General features: G+C 37.3%; 1 non-coding gene across 1 annotated transcript; it reads left to right on the top strand.

Annotated features, from left to right (window-relative positions):
• Positions 1 to 786: 786 nt before the first annotated feature.
• On the top strand, positions 787 to 894 carry LOC112793099 (small nucleolar RNA R71). Its single transcript, XR_003197808.1, has one exon. It is a non-coding gene; the product is annotated as a small nucleolar RNA R71 (small nucleolar RNA).
• Positions 895 to 20,541: the final 19,647 nt, after the last annotated feature.

The following is a 20,541-nucleotide window of genomic DNA, read 5'->3' as shown; positions in this document are numbered from 1 at the left end:
TTGCTTGGGAGAGTACTATGAGGTGTTTCAGTAACTCTTTTACTCAACTGACCCACTTGTGCCTCCAAATTTCTGATGGAGGACCTTGTTTTAGTCATAAAACTGAGAGTGGCCTTAAATATATCAGAGACTATGTTTGCTAAGCCAGAGCTTTGCTCAGAATTCTCTATCTGTTGCTGAGAAGATGATGGAAAAGGCTTGCTATTGCCAAACCTATTTCTCCCACCATTATTATTATTGAAGCCTTGTTGAGGCTTCTGTTGATCTTTCCATGAGAAATTTGGATGATTTCTTCATGAAAGATTATAGGTGTTTCCATAGGATTCTCCCATGTAATTCACCTCTTCCATTGTAGGATTCTCAGGGTCATAAGCTTCTCCTTCAGAGGAAGCTTCTTTGGTACTGCCAGACGCAGCTTGTAATCCAGTCAGATTCTGAGAAATCATATTGACTTGCTGAGTCAATATTTTGTTCTGAGCTAATATGGCATTCAGAGTATCAATTTCAAAAACTTCTTTCTTCTAAGTCATCCCATTACTCACAGGATTTCTTTCAGAAGTGTACATGAACTGATTATTTGCAACCTATGAGAAAAGGTGATAAAATCCCCTAAAATAAGCACAAGATAAACCACAAAATTGGGGTTTATCAAACCACCTCAATGAGTTCCTGAGCTTCAGCAGGGGTTCTCTTTAGATGAAGAGATCCACGAGAAGAGTGGTCGAATGACATCTTGGACAATTCAGACAGACCATCATAGAATATATCCAAGATGCTCCATTCTGAAAGCATGTTAGAAGGACACTTTCTGATCAATTGCTTGTATCTTTCCCAAGCTTCATAGAGGGATTCACCTTCTTTCTGTCTGAAGGTTTGTACGTCCACTCTAAGCTTGCTCTAGGTTGTGAGTCCAACCATATCTTAGCTCTGTCTCTTACAGCAAAAGGGAAAATCATAAGTCTGTAGACCACGGGATCAACCCCATTGGTCTTAACAGTATCACAGATATGTAAGAATTCAACTAAGAACTGATGAGGATCTTCCGATGGAAGTCCATAAAACTCGCAATTCTGCTGGATTAGAGAAATTAATTGAGGCTTAAGCTCAAAGTTGTTTGCTCCAATGGCAGGAATTGAGATGCTTCTTCCATAGAAGTTGGAGGTTGGTGCAGTATAGTCACCAAGAATCTTTCTCGCATCTCTAGCATAGTTGTTGGGTTTGGCTGCCATGTCTGCTTCTTTTTCAAAATTTTCTGTAAGGTCCTCTCCAAAGTATTGTGCTTTAGCTTCTCCTAGCTTCCTCTTCAGATTCCTTTCAGGTTCAGGGTCAGCTTCAACAAGAATGTCCTTATCCTTGTTCCTACTCATATGAAAAAGAAGAGAACAAAGGGAGTAATAGAATCCTCTATGTCATAGTATAAAGATTCCTTTATGTGAGTATAAAAATAGAAGAAGAGAAGAATGAGAGGAGAGAGGAGATTAGTAATTTCGAACAGAGAGAAGAGAGAGGGGTTCGAATTATGAGTAGAAGAGAAGTGTTAGCAAATAAATAGAAAGAGATGCGAGAGAGCGTATTCGAATTTTAAAGACGGAAAAGGAAAATATTTTTATTTTTATTTAATTAATTAAGTTAGTTTCGAAAATTTGAAAAAGAAATACAATAAAATTCAAAACTAAAACAATTAGTTAATTAAAAAGATATTTGAAAAAGTGGTTAGTGATTTTCGAAAATTGGAAGCGGAAAAGTGGTTAGGTGGTTTTGAAAAACATAAGAAATAGTAATTAGTTGAAAAAGATTTGAAAATAATTTTGAAAAGATAAGAAGTTAGAAAAAGATTTTGAAATTAAAATTTAAAAATATATGATTGAAATTTATTTTGAAAAAGAGTTAAAAAAGAAATTAAAAAGATCTGATTTTTAAAATTAAAGTTGATGACTTGACTAACAAGAAACTAAAAGATATGATTCTAGAATTTAAAGATTGAACCTTTCTTAACAAGAAAGTAACAAACTTGAAATTTTTGAATCAAAACATTAATTGTTAGCAAGGATTTTCGAAAATATGAAATAAAATTAAGAAAAAGGATTTTTGAAAAATTAGTTTTAAAATTTTCGAAAACATTAATTTAAAAAAATGAAAAAGATAAGATAGAAAGATATGATTGATGAAAGATGATATGAAAAAGAAAAAATTTAAAATTTAAAAGGGATGAAAAAGATAGCCATTCAAAATTATGAATTAAAACATGAAAATTTGAAAAAAATCGAATTCGAAACAAAATTACCTCCCTTGTGTCATCCTAGCGTTTAACGCCCAACCAGATACCCTAGCTGGCGTTAAATGCCAGGAATCCTTCTTTACTGGGCGTTTTTCTAAATTCCCATAATACTGTCATTTCTGGAGTTAAACGCCCATAATGCTGCCCATTCTAGCATTTAACGCCCAGAATGATACCTTTACTAGCGTTAAACGCCCAGAATGATAGTCATTCTGGCGTTTAATGCCCAAAATGCCTCTTTATTGGCATTTTAATGCCAGTGAGCTCTTTTTCTTTGTGATTCCTCTGCATTATGTTCTGATCCTTCTTTTCTCTCTATTGTTTACTGAAAAGACATATATATAATATTTTTTAATTTAAAATTTTGACTTGACTAACAAGAAATAACTAAATTTGAAAATTTTTTTGACCTAGTCAACTCAAAATTTCGAAAATTATGAGAAGAAAAAGGAAAAGATATTTTTTTGACTTTTGAATTTTTAATGAGAGAGAAAAACAATAAAATGAAACAAAACATAAAATTTTAAGATAAAAACAAATAATGCATGCAAGAACACTTTGAATGTCAAGATGAACACCAAGAACACTTTGAAGACCATGATGAACATCAAGAACATATTTTTGAATGCATATGAAAAACAATATAGAAATTTTTAATGTTTAGACACTATGAATTCGAAAATGCATATGAAAAACAATATAAAACAAAAAACAAGAAAAATTAAAGATCAAATAAGGAAAATCATCAAGAACAACTTGAAGATCAAGGAAGAACACAATGTATGAATTTTCGAAAATCTAAGAAAAATTAAAAATATGCAGTTGACACCAAACTTAAAATTTGACACTAGACTCAAACAAGAAACACAAAAATTTATCGTTTTATGATTTTATTAAAAAAAATTTTGTATTTTTTTCGAAAATATTTTTTGAAAAGAAAATAATGGTTGAAACAAGAAAGAAGGTTACCTAATATAAGCAACAAGATAAACCGTCAGTTGTCCAAACTCGAACAATCCTCGGCAACGGCGCCAAAAACTTGGTGCACGGAATTGTGATCACACTTTTCACAACTCTGGTACAACTAACCAGCAAGAGCACTGGGTCGTCCAAGTAATAAAACCTTACACGAGTAAGGGTCAATCCCACGGAGATTGCTGGCTTGAAGCAAGCTATGGTCATCCTGTAAATCTTAGTCAGGCGGATTCAATTGGTTATGAGTTTTGATAATTGAAATGTAAATAAAACCCGAATTAAAATAAAGATACTTATGTAATTCATTAGTGGGAATTTCAGATAAGCGTTTGGAGATGCTTTGTTACTTCTGAACCTCTGCTTTCCTATTGTCTTCGTCCAATCATGCGTGTTCCCTTCCATGGCAAGCTGTATGTTGGTGGATCACCGTTGTCAATGGCTACCATCCGTCCTCTCAGTGAAAATGGTCCAGCTACAATTTTTGTACGGCTAATCAACTGTCAGATTTCTCGTCTCAGATAAAAAATACCAGGTACAACTACTGCACGGCTAATCATCTGTCGGTTCTCACTTGTGTCGGAATAGGATCTCTCTATCCTTTTGCACACTGTCACTGCACCCAACATTCGCAAGTTTGAAGCTCGTCACAGTCATGCCGTCCCAGATCCTACTCGAAATACCACAGACAAGGTTTAGACTTTCTGAATCTCAAGAATGCTGCCAATTAGTTCTAGCCTATACCACGAAGGTTCTAATCTCACGAATTCGAATGCTCTGTTGTCAGGAGAGGCCAGTCAGATCCTTGGATCAGAGACCCAAGGACTATACTCCAGCTGTCGTCGAATGACTACGTTGAACATCATGTAGACCGTTTGTGGATGTCAGACACGCGGATCTTGGATAAGCGAGTAATGAAGATAGTGTGTGATTGTTGTGGGTCACCCCTTCATTCTGACTTAACTAAATTAAGTACGAGAGTATATCTTAGAGAAGAAGTAAGCATGAAATGAAAGAGAAACAATAGTACTTGCATTAATTCATGAAGAACAGCAGAGCTCCGCACCTTAATCTATGAGGTGTAGAAACTCCACCGTTGGAAAATACATAAGAGAAAATAGCCTAGGCAAGGCTGTGAGGCCAGCCAAGCATGAAGTTGATCAAAAGATCAAAAGATGATCCAAAGATGAAATACACTAGTAAAAAGTGCTATTTATACTAAACTAGTTACTAAGGATTACAGAAAATAAGTAACCAAGTGCAGATAGTGCAGAAATCCACTTCCAGGGCCCACTTGGTGTGTGCTTGGGCTGAGGATTGAGCTTTACATGTGCATAGGCCTTTTTCGGAGTTAGATGCCAGCTTGGATGCCAGTTTGGGCATTTAACTTTAGCTCTGGTGCCAGTTCCGGCGTTTTACGCCAGAAAAGGGTCTCTGGTGGGCGTTTGAACATCAGTTTGGACCAAGATGTCTACTTTCCAATGCAAATGAGAGCGCGCCAATTGGGTTTCTGTAGCTCCATAAAATCCACTTTGAGTGCAGGAGGGTCAGAATCTAACAACATCTGCAGTCTTTTCTTAGCCTCTGAATTAGACTTTTGTTCAGGTTCACCAATTTCAGCAAAAAATACCTGAAATTACAAAAAAATACATAAACTCATAGTAAAGTCCAGAAATGTGATTTTTGCATAAAAACTAATAAAAAATAATAAAAAGTAACTAAAACATACTAAAAACTATGTAAAAACAATGCCAAAAAGCGTATAAATTATCCGCTCTTTAATAACTCTTGCCTAAGTTCCTCTTACGGAACTCTCGTTGGTCACCTCTCTTTACCGCTGCCTTGCTGGAATATTCCACCACAACCTAACTTCTGTTTACCAACTCAGAGAAAACTCAGACCTCCACAGGCCCCATAGCACTCAGAATATTACACCGAAGTCCACCTTCGGACGTGATACATTTCCATTCCTCATAAGCCTCTGGAGAACCTTGATAGACTCTTGAAAACCGATAGAGCTCCTTAGACTTGCTAATGTACTCCGCCACAATCATTGAGCCCTACTTCAGCTGCATCAGCTCTAACTCCTTCACAACTCTAACTGATTTTGCAAAGTATTTCTTGTAAAATTCAAGTCAGAAAGCATTCCAAGTTATCACAATATTGCCTTGCTACAGTAAGCGACGAGGTCCTTGCCACCAGAACTAAGTTTCTCCCATTAATTGATATGTGGCAAACTCTACATATTAATCCTTAGGCACGTGCTGAGCATGTAAAGCTCTCTCCAAAGTTCGAAACCAATTAATTGTCCACCTCCGTAGGATTTGTCGTACCACTAGAGGTTGGTGGATTCACTTTTAGAAAAGTGGCTAAAGTTATCGGCCCTCCGTTGGGTCCATTTGCCCCATTACTATTCCTATTTCCAGCCTATTGATGCATGAGCATCGTAAGCACTTTTCTTGGGCTCTTATAGACTTTTGCTTGGTAATAATATGATTTTCAAAATTATTTTATTAGTACTTTGATTTCCTTGGTTTCATGATTCTTGTAGGGAAGTTTTAGGAAAAGAGAAGCAAAAGAACAAGGAGGAACCAAGAATTGAAGACAAGTGCAAGGAGAATTCGTGGATGCTCCTGACCTCGTCACACTCCAACGAGAACAACTTGAGATACAGAGGTCCAAATAATGCAGTTCTAGCAGCATTAGAAATCCAACTTCTAGAACATTCCAACAATATATAATAAGTCATACTTTCTTTCTGGCATCATGGCACTAAACGTCTTGACATTGACGTTTTGCACCAGTCCACGAAGCAATAGTGGCGCCAAATGCCACGACTTCAAGTTTGGCGCCAGTTCTTGCACCCAGGTGGTTCCCACGTCCTCAGCAATGCAGTCTTGTGTATTTAATTTATATTTGAATTTATTTTTTATTAGAAAAAGATATTATTTAGGTTTTTAAATTTAAATTATGGAATTATCTTAACCACTCTAGTTAAGATAAGATTAGTTTTAGAATTTCAATTCGAATTTGAATTAGTAGGAATTTTAGTATAAATAAGTGAGATCATTTACAGAAAGGACTTTCTCTCGCCTCTCACACTCTCCCCTCTTCTAAAATTTACAATTTTAATTTCTTAAGGATTCTTTGAACAACATGAGTTTCTAATTCTTCTTCGTTAAGATTAGGAGTTCTATTAATTCCGTGGTTTAATACATTAGCTTTTCTACCTTTAATTTATGCAATTGACTACTTCTTAAGAAAAAGTTTTCGTTCTTCATCTTAAAGGGTTTGAATATTTTGGAAAACAATTCTCTGATTTGAATTCTTTTAACTTCTTAAAAACGTTGATTAATTGAATTAAGCTTGAAAACTGATTCACATAATTTTTAAGTTTTGAAACTGGATTGATAAGTGACATAAAATCAACTAGGGGAGATTCTTATGAATTGTGTGGTTTTATAAATCAGTGGATGTTCTTCAACTTTTTTCTTAAATAATTTACTAAGGGATTAGTGATTAATTAAGTTAAAGAGAAATTAGATCACCAAGGGATTGGGGTTTAATTACTAATAATTTGCCATAAAAGTATCTTTGCATGATTAAGGTAGAAAGTGAAAAATATTAATCCAGAAGTTTTGGCATCTCCAAAGCCTTAACTCTTTCAATCATATTATCTTTACGTTACTCATTGCCTTGCCTTTATTTCATTGCTGTTTATGTTTCAACGTTTTCAAAACCCAAATTTTGATTGTCTGACTAGAATAATCAATTAACTATTACTTGCTTAATCTATTAATCATCATGGGATCGATACTCACTCACCTTAGTTTATTACTTAATACGACCTGGTGTACTTGTTCGTGTTTTGTGGTTTTGTTAAAATCCGCGATCAAGTTTCTGGCGCTGTTGCTGGAGATTAATTAAGATTGAAAACTACCAGTTGTTTAATTATCTAGATTAAATATTTTTTAGTTTATTAGATATTTCATTTTATAATTTTTTTTATTTTTCTTTATGTCTCCCCATTTTTCTTTTTAATTTTTATTTTATTTTTTAATTTTAATTTTATTTTTTTTAAATTCCTTTCTTTTTTATTTTTCTTTTAATTTTTATTTTTTTATTTTATTTTCTTTTAATTTTGTTGTTGTTGTTATTATTATTATTATTATTATTATTATTTGTTTCTTTTTCTTTTCGTTTCTTTTCTTTTCCTTACGTAAGTTCGTTTTTTTTAGTTTTTTAATTAAAAAATATTTTTTTGGTTTTTTTAGAAACAAAATTTTTAGCTTTTTTTTCGGTTTTAAATTTAAATTTTTAAGATAAAATTTGAATTTAAGTTAGTGTTCTTTTTTTAATTTAAAATTTAAAAGATTTGGATTCAAAACTATTTGATTTAAGTTGGTGAATTTAAATTTGAATTTTAAATTTAAATTGGTATTCTTTCTTTTAAAAAAATTTAAAATTAAAATTTAAAATTTTTAATATATAATTTGAATTTAAGTTAGTGTTCTTTTTTTGAATTTAAAATTTAAAAGATTTGGATTCAAATCTATTTGATTTAAGTTGTTGAATTTAAATTTAAATTTTAAATTTAAATTGGTATTCTTTCTTTTAAAAAAATTTAAAATTTAAATTTAAATTTTTTAAGATATAATTTGAATTTAAGTTTGGTGTTTTTTTTTCGAATTTTAAATTTATAGGTGAGTTAGTTAGTTATTTAAAGTGCATAATTAATTTAAGAAATTAAATTTGGTATTTTAATTTTTAAATTTTGAATTTTCAAATCTCTTTTCTAATCTTATTAAAGGTTAGGATTGATTTAGTTCCTTTTGTTTTTTTATTATTTTTATTTTTCTTTATTTTATTTCTTTTGAATTTTTTTTATATGTTTATTGTTCGTTTTATTTTCCCTGGGAATTCTCTTCACATAGTGAAGGGAATTCTAATTTGATTTTCTTATTGTTTTTGTCTATGAAGAATAATAGAGACAGAGAACCACTTCAATACGATCCTGAGATTGAAAGAATTCTTCGACAACATAGAAGACAAGCTAGAAATCAACAGGTTGAAGAAGTAGTTGAAGAATAGTTTGATCAAAATATGGCAGACAATCCTCATAATGTCAATGTCTTTCCACCAAGGAGAACTCTTGGTTCTTTCACTACTCCTAATCCAAGGAGCTATGGAAGCAGCATTGTGATGCCTACTGTCAATGCTAATAATTTTGAACTAAAATCGCAGCTTGTTACGTTGGTTCAGTAAAATTGTCAGTTTAGTGGGAGCCTGCAGGAAGATCCAAATCTGTTTATCTCTAATTTCCTGCAAATTTGTGATATGGTCAAGACAAATAGCGTCCCAGCTGAAGTTTACCGACTATTGCTCTTTCTTTTTGCTGTGAGAGACCGGGCTAAGCAGTGGCTAAATAATCAGCGCAAGGAGAGCATAGCCACATGGGAGGACTTTGTCACTAAGTTCCTAAACAATTTCTTCCCACTTCAGAGGACTAAGTTCAGAAGACCTTCAGACAACATGAATGAGAGCCCTCTATGAAGTTTGGGAGAGGTACAAGGAGATGCTTAGAAAGTGCCCTCCAGATATATTTGCAGACTGGGTCCAGCTTAAGATATTTTATGATGGGATCACCCCCGCCTCTCGGGTTTCACTGGATAACTCAGTTGGAGGATATTTGCATATGAAGAAGACTACCGATGAGGCACTAGAGTTGATTGAGATGGTGGCCAACAATCAATATCTCTACTCTTTTAAAAGATCAACAAGAAAAAGAGTTATGGAGTTAGATACTTTGGATACCATTTTGGCTCAGAAAAATTGATGTCCCAACAAATCAATGCGATTACTCAACACCTTGAAGGAATGAAAGTATCGACAGTGAGCTCTGAAGAAAACTCTTATGGTGTGAGTAATAGATTTTCTCAAGGTGAAGGCATGGATTATGGATAGATGTCCATGGAGCAAGTCAATTACCTAGATAAGCCTCACAACGATCCTTTCTTTAAAACCTATACTCCGGATGGAAAAACTACCCCCAAATTTTGGGTGGAAAAATCAAAACCAGAGGCTAAACCAATTTAGCAACACCGACCAGCCTACTCAATTTAATAACCCCTGGCAGAACATTTTTAATACCCATCACCACAACCAAAATAATCCTCCTGTGAGCCACTTTCAGCAACCACCACCCCCTTCACAATCAACACAACAAAACTCTTAGAGACTTTCTAACCTTGAATTAGCCTTAGAAAAATTCATGGAAAGAACAGAAACCAACTCCAATAATCAAAAAGCTTCATTGAAAAATCTAGAGGTGCAAATAAGCCAACTTGCTCAACAAATAGTCAAACCCACTCAAATGCTTCCCAGTGACACAATTCCAAACCCAAGGGAGAATTTCAAGGCTATTTACTTGAGAAATGGAAAGGTGGTAGGGGAAGAAAAGAAAGAAGAAAGCAAGAAGGATGAGTTCATTGTCAAGGCAAGAAAGGAAGTAATAGAGGACATTCATCAAGTGGAGCACGTGCGGCCTACCCAACAACAATCAATTCCATCTATAGAATTTCCACCAAAAGAGAGAATTCCAGTGCCTAAATACAAGTCAAGAATTCCATATCCTTAAAGGCTCCAAGGGGAAAACAAGGAAAAGTAGTAGTCCAAATTCTTGGAGATATTCAATACTTTGCATATCAACATTCCATTCATAGAAGCTCTTGAAAAAATGCCACTATATGCTAAATTTATGAAGAATTTGTTGTCCAAGAAGAAATCATTGAAGGGAGGTGATGAGCGGATAATTCATACGCTTTTTGGCATTGTTTTTATATAGTTTTTAGTATGATTTAGTTACTTTTTAGTATATTTTTATTAGTTTTTGTGCAAAAATCATATTTCTAGACTTTACAATGATTTTGTGTGTTTTTCTGTGATTTCAAGTATTTTCTAGCTGAAATTGAGGGACCTGAGCAAAAATCTGATTCAGATGCTGAAAAAGAACTGCAGATGCTGTTGGATTCTGACCTTCCTGCACTCGAAGAGGATTTTCTGGAGCTATAGAACTTCAAATGCCGCGCTCTCAATTGCGTTGGAAAGTAGACATCCAGGGATTTCTAGAAATATATAATAGTCCATACTTTGAGCGAGTTTTGATGACGTAAATTGTCGTCAAAACGCCAGCTCTCTACCCTTTTCTGGCATCAAAACGCCAGAACTGGCATAAAAGTTGGAGTTAAACGCCCAAACTGGCACCAAAGCTGGCGTTTAACTCCAAGAATAGCCTAAGCACGTGAAAGCTCCAATGCTCAGCCCAAGAAAACACAAAGTGGGCCCCAAAAGTGGATTTCTGCACTACCTATCTTAGTTTACTCATTTTTTTGGAAACCTAGGTTACTAGTTGAATATAAAAACTACTTTTAGAGATTTATTTTGTACCTCATGACATTTTCACGTTTTACATTGTATCTCTATGGCATGAGTCAATAAACTCCATTGTTGGGGGTGAAGAGCTCTGTTGTGTCTCGATGGACTAATGCAATTACCACTGTTTTCTATTCAATCACGCTTGTTTCCATTCTAAGATATTCATTTGCACTTAAACATGATGAATGTGATGATCCGTGACACTCATCACCATTCTCAACTTATGAACGCGTGCCTGACAACCACCTCCGTTCTATCTTAGATTGAACGTGTATCTCTTAGCCTCCAGTCTAAAAGATCGGAGTCTTCGTGGTATAAGCTAGGATTATTGGCAGCCATTCCTGGAATCCAGAAAGTCTAAACCTTGTCTGTGGTATTCTGAGTAGAATCTAGGAAGGGATGACTGTGACAAGCTTCAAACTCGCGAGTGTTGGGCGTAGTGACAGACGCAAAAGGATCACTAGATTCTATTCCAACATGATCGAGAACCGACGGATGATTAGCCGTGCGGTGACAACGCACATGGACCATTTTCACTGAGAGGATGGGAAGTAGCCATTGACAACAGTGACACCTTATACACAGTTTGCCATGGAAAAAGCCTTGTGTGCGTGAAGAAGAAGACAGTAGGAAAGTAGAGATTAAGATGATAGAGCATCTCCAAAACTCCAACCTGTTCTCCATTATTGAATCACAAGTACCTTTTATTTCATGCCCTTTTATTACTTTGCAAACAAAAACCCTTTTTATTGTCAATCTCCTAACTAAGAATTACAAGGTAACCATAGCTTGCTTCAAGCCAACAATCTCTGTGGGATCGACCCTTACTCACGTAAGGTATTACTTGGACGACCCAGTGCACTTGCTGGTTAGTTGTGCGGAATTGTAAGTGTGACTGCAATTTTGTGCACCAAGTTTTTGGTGCCATTGCCGAGGATTGTTCGAGTTTGGACAACTGACGGTTCATCTTGTTGCTTAGATTAGGAAAATTCTGTCGTTTGGGTCAGAGTCTTTTATTTTCTTTTCAAAATTTTTCAAAATTTATTATTTTTCTTTTAGATTTTTCTATTTGAGTCTAGTTGCATATTTTAAGTTTGGTATTTTCTTGTTAGTTTTTATTTAAATTCCGAAAATTTATTTTTGGTTTTCTAAAAATTTTAAGTTTGGTGTTCTTTTTACGTTCTTGAGACTTTCTTGTGTTTTGATCTTAAAATTTTTAAGTTTGGTGTTCCTTGGTGTTTTTTTTCCTCAAATTTCGAAAGTTTTGCATTAAATTAGTCATCAATTTTCAAAATCAAATCTTTCTAAATTGTTTTTCAATCATATCTTTTTTTTTTTCAAAACTTCCTAACCACTTTCTCTTTCTTCATTTTTTTCGAAAATCCTCACCAAAAATTTTTCAAATCTTTCTTCTTATTTTTTTTAGTTTCCAACTTTCTTTTATTATTTTTTTCGAAAAAAAAATTATATATATATATATAATAAAATAAATAAAATAAATCCGCATCATCTCCCTTTCTCCATCATGGAACTTAGTGGAAATGAACAGTCCAGAAGGACTCTGAGGTCATATGCTAATCCCGATACTGCTTCATATGGAAGTAGTATCTGTATACCCTCCATCGGGGTCAGTAGTTTTGAGTTGAATCCTCAGCTCATTATTATGGTGCAGCAAAATTGCCAGTATTCCGGTCTTCCATAGGAAGAACCTATTGAGTTTCTGGCACAGTTTTTACAAATTGCTGACAAAGTACATGATAAGGAAGTAGACCAAGATGTCTACAGATTATTACTGTTTCCATTTGCTGTAAAAGACCAAGCTAAGAGGTGGTTAAATAATCAACCTAAGGCCAGCATAAGGACATGGAAATAGTTGTCAGAAAAATTTCTGAATCAATATTTCCCTCCCAAGAGGATGACACAGCTAAGACTGGACATCTAAGGCTTTAAACAAGAGGATAATGAATCCCTTTACAATGTCTGGGAGAGGTACAAAGAGATACTAAGGAAATTCCCCTCTGAAATGTTTTCAGAATGTGTGCAGTTAGACATCTTCTACTATGGGCTTATAGAAAAAGCTCAGATATCTATAGATCACTCAGCTGGTGGATCTATACACATGAGAAAGACAATTAAAGAGGCTCAAGAGCTTATAGATACTATTTCTAGAAATCAGCATCTGTACTTGAGCAGTGAGTCCTCCATGAAGGAAGAGTCTAAAGCAGTATCTACTGACCTTAGTTTTCCAGAAAAAGCTGCTGAACTCAACCAGCAATTACTTGCTTTGACAAAATAGTTAGCAGAATTTAAAGAAATATTACAAGATACTCGGGATAATAATAAGAATATGGAAGCACAAATTGACCAGACAAGACAACAGTTATCTAAACAAATAACAGAAGAATGTCAAGCTATTCTATTAAGGAGTGGAAAAACATTAAATACATCAACTCAAAACAGCAGAAAGCCAAGAAAAGAACAACTGACAGAGGATGCACAGAATACTACCCAAAATCCCTCTGAGGACAGTAAGAGCCCAGAGAGGAATGATTCTGGCGTTCAAACACTAGAAAATGGCGACAAACTGGCATTAAACTCCCAGTGGACACCCAGTTCTAGCGTTCAAACACCAGATAAGGGTGAAAAGTTAGCGTCAAACGCCAATTCCATGTTCAATTTTGGCATTCAAATGCCAGAACAGGGTAGGAATCTAGCGTTAAACGCCAATCTAGCGCCCAATCCTGGTGTTCAAACGCCAGTAAGGGATCAGACACCCACAAGTGCTGATAATAACTCCCTCAAGAAGGCGTCTCAGCCTGCTTCTGTAGGAATAAACCTGTAGCAACCAAGGTTGAAGAATATAAAGCCAAAATACCTTATCCTCAGAAACTCTGCCAAGCAGAATAGGATAAGTAGTTTTCTCGCTTTGCAGACTATCTCAGGACTCTTGAAATAAAGATTCCGTTTGCAGAAGCACTTGAGCAAATACCCTCTTATGCTAAGTTCATGAAAGAAATCTTAAGCCATAAGAAGGATTGGAGAGAAACTAAAAAAAATTTTCTCACTGAGGAATGCAGTGCAGTTATTCTAAAAAGCTTACCAAAGAAGTTTAAGGATCCTGGAAGATTTATGATACCATGCACATTATAAGGAATTTGCACCAAGACAACTCTATGTGATCTTGGGAAAAGTATCGACCTAATCCCTGCATCCACTATCAGAAAGCTTGGTTTGACCGAAGAGATCAAACCAACCCGGATCTATCTTCAACTTGCTGATGGCTCCATTAAATACCCATCAGGCATAATTAAGGACATGATTGTCAAGGTTGGGCCATTTGCCTTTCCCACTGACTTTGTAGTGCTGGAAATGGAGGAGTACAAGAGTGCAACTCTCATTCTAGGAAGACCTTTCCTAGCAACTGGACGCACCCTCATTGATGTCCAAAAGGGAGAAGTGACCCTGAGAGTCAATGAGGATGAGTTTAAGTTGAATGCTGTCAAAGCTATGCAGTATCCAGACACACCAAAAAAACTGCATGAAAGTGGATCTTATTGACTCTCTGGTAGAAGAAGTCAATATGACTGAGAGTCTCGAATCAGAGCTAGAGGACATATTATAAGATGTTCAGCCTGATTTGGAGGAGCCAGAGGAATTAGAAGAACCTCTGAAAACTCCTCAATTAGAGGAAAAGCCCCCCCAAACCAGAGCTCAAACCACTGCCACCATCCCTGAAATATGCATTTTTGGGAGAAGACAACACTTTTCCTGTGATCATAAGCTCTACCTTAAAGCCACAGGAAGAGAAAGTGCTGATTCAAGTGCTAAGGACACACAAGACAGCTCTTGGGTGGTCCATAAGTGACCTTAAGGGCATTAGCCCAACCAGATGCATGCACAAAATTCTCTTGGAGGATAATGCTAAGCCAGTGGTTCAACCACAAAGGCGGCTGAATCCAGCCATAAAGGAAGTGGTGCAGAAAGAGGTCATTAAATTACTAGAGGCTCGGATTATTTATCCAATTTTTGATAGCCCCTGGGTGAGCCCTGTCCAAGTCGTCCCCAAGAAGGGAGGCATGACAGTAGTTCATAATGAGAAAAACAAACTGGTTCCCACAAGAACAGTTACAGGGTGGTGATGCAATTGCATATTTGATATATTAGCTAGTTAGTTTAGTTGATTTTAGCTTGATTTCACTCATTTTCTCTAAATAAACAAGTCCTTTTATGAGTTTGTATTCATGCATGAGAATACTAAGGAACATGTTGATTCTAGCCAAATTCATGCAAATGATTTAAGGAATACATACATGAATGAGTATGAATGAATCTCATGAAATTTATTGCATGAATTGGTAAGACTTTAAAGCTATTTCCTTTGTTGATGATAGGTGATGAAACAAGGAAGCATGGAAGCAAGAAGGATGCAAGGAAATCTTGGAGCAAGAAGGAGATGTATGTTGCCAACTTGATCCTCAAGTTGGCAACGCCCAATTGATGCAACCAGGATGAGAGAGCACGTTGGCAACTTGGTTTCCAAGTTGCCAACGCCCAAAGTGGTGCTGCCAGGAGGTGTAGCACGTTGGCAACTTGGAAACCAAGTTGGCAACGTGCTAGTGCACAATCAGCGGAAATTGCAGCCTGACCCTCCCCTCTTCAAGGATGAATATCTTGAACCACAAGGATCCAATTGGCATGATTCCAATTGCGTTGAGAAGCTGACATCAAGATCTTTCCAACGATATACAATAGTCCATAATGTGGCAAGGAATGGAAGCTCAAATCAGAGGGAAACTTAAGACCCAAAAGGCAAAGGCAAGCTTGGCCCTGGAGGCAACCAAGGCAAGAAGTTGGCGTTGCCAACTTGGGATTGGCGTTGCCAACGCCACACACAATCATACCAAGCAAGCTTGGCAACCCTGGAAGCAAGGTTGGCGTTGCCAACTCTAGAACCAAGTTGCCAACGCCACACACAAGCCACAAGCAAGCAAACTTGGCCCTGGAAGCAAGGTTGGCGTTGCCAACTCTAGAACCAAGTTGCCAACGCCACACACAAGCCACAAGCAAGCAAACTTGGCCCTGGAAGCAAGGTTGGCGTTGCCAACTCTAGAACCAAGTTGCCAACGCCCACCCAAGCAATCTTAGAGAGCTAATTTGGAGCCTCGAGCACGTTGCCAGCCTAGAGATGAGGGGCGTTTTTGAGGACAACGCAGGCTAACAACGCCAAACAATCAAGCTTGGCCCTGGAAGAAAAGGAGCTGGCGTTGCCAACTCAAGATGGGCGTTGCCAACGCCACACAACCAAGCAACAAATGGAGCCATGGAAGAAAAGGAGCTGGCGTTGCCAACTCAAGAATGGCGTTGCCAACGCCAAACAAGAAAGTTTGGCTAGGCACCAAGTTTTGGTGCCAACCAGGCTGCCAAACGCCCATTGGCGCACCAACCAGGCTGCCAAACGCCCATTGGCGCACCAACCAGGCTGCCAAACGCCCAATGGCGCACCAACCAGCATTCTAAACGCCCATTGGCGCACCACTCACGTTGCCAACGCTGGATGGGCGTTGCCAACGCCAACTTACCAAAACAAGGCAGCCTGAACATGTCCACTTCAATGGAAGATATCTTGAGCTACAGAGATCCAAATTGAGTACTTCCAGTTGCGTTGGAAAGCTAACATTCAGAGCTTTCCAACCATATATAATAGTCCATGGTGGAGCACAAGATTGAAGCCAAACCAGAGTCATCTTTAGGCCCTAAAAACAAGAACATGAAGTGAAATTCAAGAAAGCTAGAGATTGGCCTTGGGGTGTGGGTCGAGCACGTTGCCAACGTGCCACAAGGGAGGCGTGTTTTGCAACAACGCCAGCCCCAAGTCCTTGCCTTGGGAGAGTGATGCTCGAGCACGTTGCCAACTTGGGGTTGAGGGTGCGTTATTCACAACAACTTGGCAACAACTTGGCAGCTTGACCTTACCTTCTTTGAGGAACCATAACTTGAGCTAGGAAAGTCCAATTGAGGTGATTCCAGTGGCATTAGAAAATAGACATCAAGAGCTTTCCAATGATGTATGATAGTCCATATTGAAGCTGAAGGTTGACACTCAAATTCTGGGCTACATTTAGCATGAAAGTAAGGCCAAGAAGAGGAAAAGCAAGTTGTTGGCAACAACTTGGGCTAGCAACGCCCAAGTCTCATACTTCATGCCCAGGAAATTGTCCTGCACGTTGCCAACGTGCATTTGGCCTGGAGTTAGTGCCAATAACGCCCTCAATGGGCCAGAATTGGTGCCAACTTGCTCCACTTCCCCTATTCCTCACAAAGGCCAGAAACTTCATCAATTGAGCTAAGAATTCAACAAAGAGGAAGCCCATCTTGCTAACCCACTTGAAGATCTTTAGGACTAGTATAAATAGAGATTGAGTTTGTACTTTGAGGGGACTTTTACACTTTTACACACTTTTTGACACTTAGAACTTTTTCATATTTTGAGCACTTTTACTTGTTAGCACTTCCGGGAGGATGCCCCGAATGCTCATCTTTGGTTTTCTATTGGAATTTTTCTTCTTCATCTTCAAGTTTTAAGCACTTCATTCTTCTTCTTCTTCCTTTATACTTAGTTTAATTTTTGTTCATGGCAATTGTTGATGAAATTGGAGCAATGACTCACTAAACCCCACTTTCATTAGGGGGAGGAGCTCTGTTTGTTAGAATGAATTGGTGAACCCATCTTCTCCTCCTCAATTCTAGTGGTTGATCTAAAGAGGAGACTCTTGATCTTCAAAGATTCAACCACCATCGAGAGAGGGGTTAATCTATATGAATTATGTGGTGAGTTTGAGGAATGAGCCACATAATTCAGTTTAGAGTTCATCCTTTCATGATTTCTTTAATCAATATACCTTGGTTAGTATGTGAGATGTAACTCTCCTTGGTTGAGATTATAGGAATTGTGTGGCTGGATAGATTTGAGCTTCATCTCTTCTCATGAACAATTAGATCACGAGAGTGGCAGTTGGTTATGTTGAGAGAGATTGAATCACCAAGAGATTGGGATCCAATCACCCACTTGCCATAGATCTATACCCAAGATTGAGAAGGATTTGACTAACATCAATTCATGAAAACTAACATCTCTAATCCCTAATGATCCTCTCTATCATTAATTCTCATTTCTCTTGCTCTAGTTATTTGATTACCCATTTCCCAATCCCTTTCTACATTCTGTCTATTTACTACTCTTGTTATTTACATTCTGTTCATCTACTTCTTGCCATTTACTCTTATGTTCTTTAAATTTCTGCACCCTTTAATTCCTTGCCATTTATCTTTGATGTTATTTAAGTTTCTTGCAATTTAAGTTTCAGTTATTTACTTCCATTTTATTTCTATATTCTTGTTCTTAATTGCCATTTAAATTCCTGTCATTATGTTCAAAAGTCACATTGCTCATAAAATCAAAAATCATGTTAGCTTGACTAAACTTACCATTTAACTAAAGTTGCTTAATCTACCAATCCTCGTGGGATCGACCTCACTCTTTGTGAGTCTTATTACTTGATACGACCCGGTATACTTGCCGGTTATACGTGAAATCTCATTTTTACGCATCAAGTTTTTGGCGCCGTTGCCGGGGATTGGAAAGATTGACAATGATTAAGTGAAAGGTGGTTTAGATTAAGCATTTTCTTTTGTGTTTTCATTAAGCCCACTAACTGTTTGATACTTTGTTTCACTAACTCTAATTTCACTCTAATTTTAGCATGTTGCACTTGTGATTTTGGTTCTGTTTGTGTATGTCAGGAACAAGTAGACGTGATATTGAGGACGAGAGAACCCGCCGAAGGTTAAGGAGAGCAGAAAGAGGAAAGTTCATAGTTGGTGAAGAAGGGTCAGAGGAATCAGAGGGAGAAGATCAAGTCATGGATGATGAGATGCAAAACCCTCCTGGAGGGGCCAACAATAATGGTGGACAAGCTAGAAGGGTGTTATCATCATTTACTATCCCTGATCCAAGACATTGTGGGAGCAGTATTGCTACACCAAATGTTCAGGCCAATAACTTTGAGCTAAAACCTCAACTCATCACTTTGGTACAGAACAATTGCTCTTATGGAGGGGGACCTCTTGAAGACCCAAATCAACATCTCTCTGTTTTTCTGAGGATATGCAACACAGTGAAGACAAATGGAGTGCATCCAGATGTTTACAAGTTGTTGTTATTTCCGTTCTCTTTGAGGGATAAAGCCACTCAATGGCTAGAATCATTCCCCAAGGAAAGCCTCAATGATTGGAATGAAGTGATGGGCAAGTTTCTAGCAAAGTTCTACCCACCTCAAAAGATCATCAAGTTGAAGACAGAGGTCCAGACTTTCAGGCAAATGGAAGGGGGGTCATTGTATGAAGCCTGGGAAAGGTATAAATCACTAATGAGAAGATGCCCCCCTGACATGTTTAGTGATTGGGTTAAGCTCCAAAACTTCTATGAAGGCTTAAGCTTTGAAGCAAGGAAGGGACTAGATTACTCATCAGGAGGATCACTCAACATGATGAAAACTGCCGAGGAGGCCCAAGACCTCATTGAGATTGTGGCAAACAACCAATACTATTACTCATCAGAGAGGCAAAACAATCCGCCCCCAAAGAAAGGTGTAATGGAGCTTGAAGGTGTTGATGCTATCTTGGCACAAAATAAGTTAATGCACCAACAAATCCAACAACAAATGGAGATGATAACAAAGAGAATGGATGGTTTGCAACTTGCAGCAGTGAACACAACAAATCAACCATCACTTGAATGGAGCCAAGGTGAAGGGATCACGGTTGAACAACCACAAGAACAAGTTCAATACATGCAGAACACTTCAAATTCTCAGGATGAATTTCATGGTGATACATACAATTCATCTTGGAGAAATCATCCCAATCTAAAGTGGGGTGAAAACCATTGGCAAAAGAACAACAACCACAACCACAACCGTAACACAAATAACCAAAGCCACCATGTCAACAACACTAACCAATATAGAAAAACACAAAACACATATCAACACCCTCATAATAACTCACAAACTCACCAAAACAACTTCCCTGCACCAACATCCAACACACAGAATTACCACACTAACCCACCCAACAACTTTCAACAACAATCCACCCCCATCATATCCCCAATTGACCATTATGAGACTAGAATTTCAAGTCTTGAAGCAACCTTACAAGCACTTGCTCAAACCACTCAAGCCTTAGCTAAGGGACACAAGGAACATGTGGTCATCATGAAGAACATTGAGAGACAAGTGGGACAATTAGCCAAACAAGCCGAGCGACCAACCAATGTTCTTCCAAGTGATACAATACCCAACCCAAGAGACACAGAAAAAGCCATAAAATGGGAGGAGTGTAAAGCAATCACCCTGAGAAGTGGGAAGAAAGTGGAGACAGAAGCCATTACTCAGGAAGAGCACATCAAAGAAGGCTTAAAAGAAGAGGTGAAGGAACAAAAGCAGGAGCAAGAAACCTATACACAAAGTGCTAAATTAGCTAAAAAGGAGGCAGTGAAAGCATACCAACCAATGCTCCCATACCCTCAAAGGTTTAAAGAAGAGAACAAAGAGAAGCAATATTCCAAATTCTTGGAAATATTCAAGACACTACACATCAACATCCCCTTCATTGAAGCACTTGAACAGATGCCCCTATATGCTAAGTTCATGAAGGAATTATTGACAAAGAAAAGATCCTTGAAAGAGGGACAAACGGTTATGATGACCAGGGAGTGTAGTGCCATCATCCAGAAAAAGTTGCCAAAGAAGATGAAAGACCCAGGGAGCTTTCACATCCCCTGCACAATAGGCAAC

The sequence above is a fragment of the Arachis hypogaea genome, chromosome 3 (assembly GCF_003086295.3).
Source record: "Arachis hypogaea cultivar Tifrunner chromosome 3, arahy.Tifrunner.gnm2.J5K5, whole genome shotgun sequence".
Lineage (NCBI taxonomy): Eukaryota > Viridiplantae > Streptophyta > Magnoliopsida > Fabales > Fabaceae > Arachis > Arachis hypogaea.
Note: the sequence above shows the minus strand (reverse complement) of the source record. Positions and strands in the feature narration are given on the sequence as shown.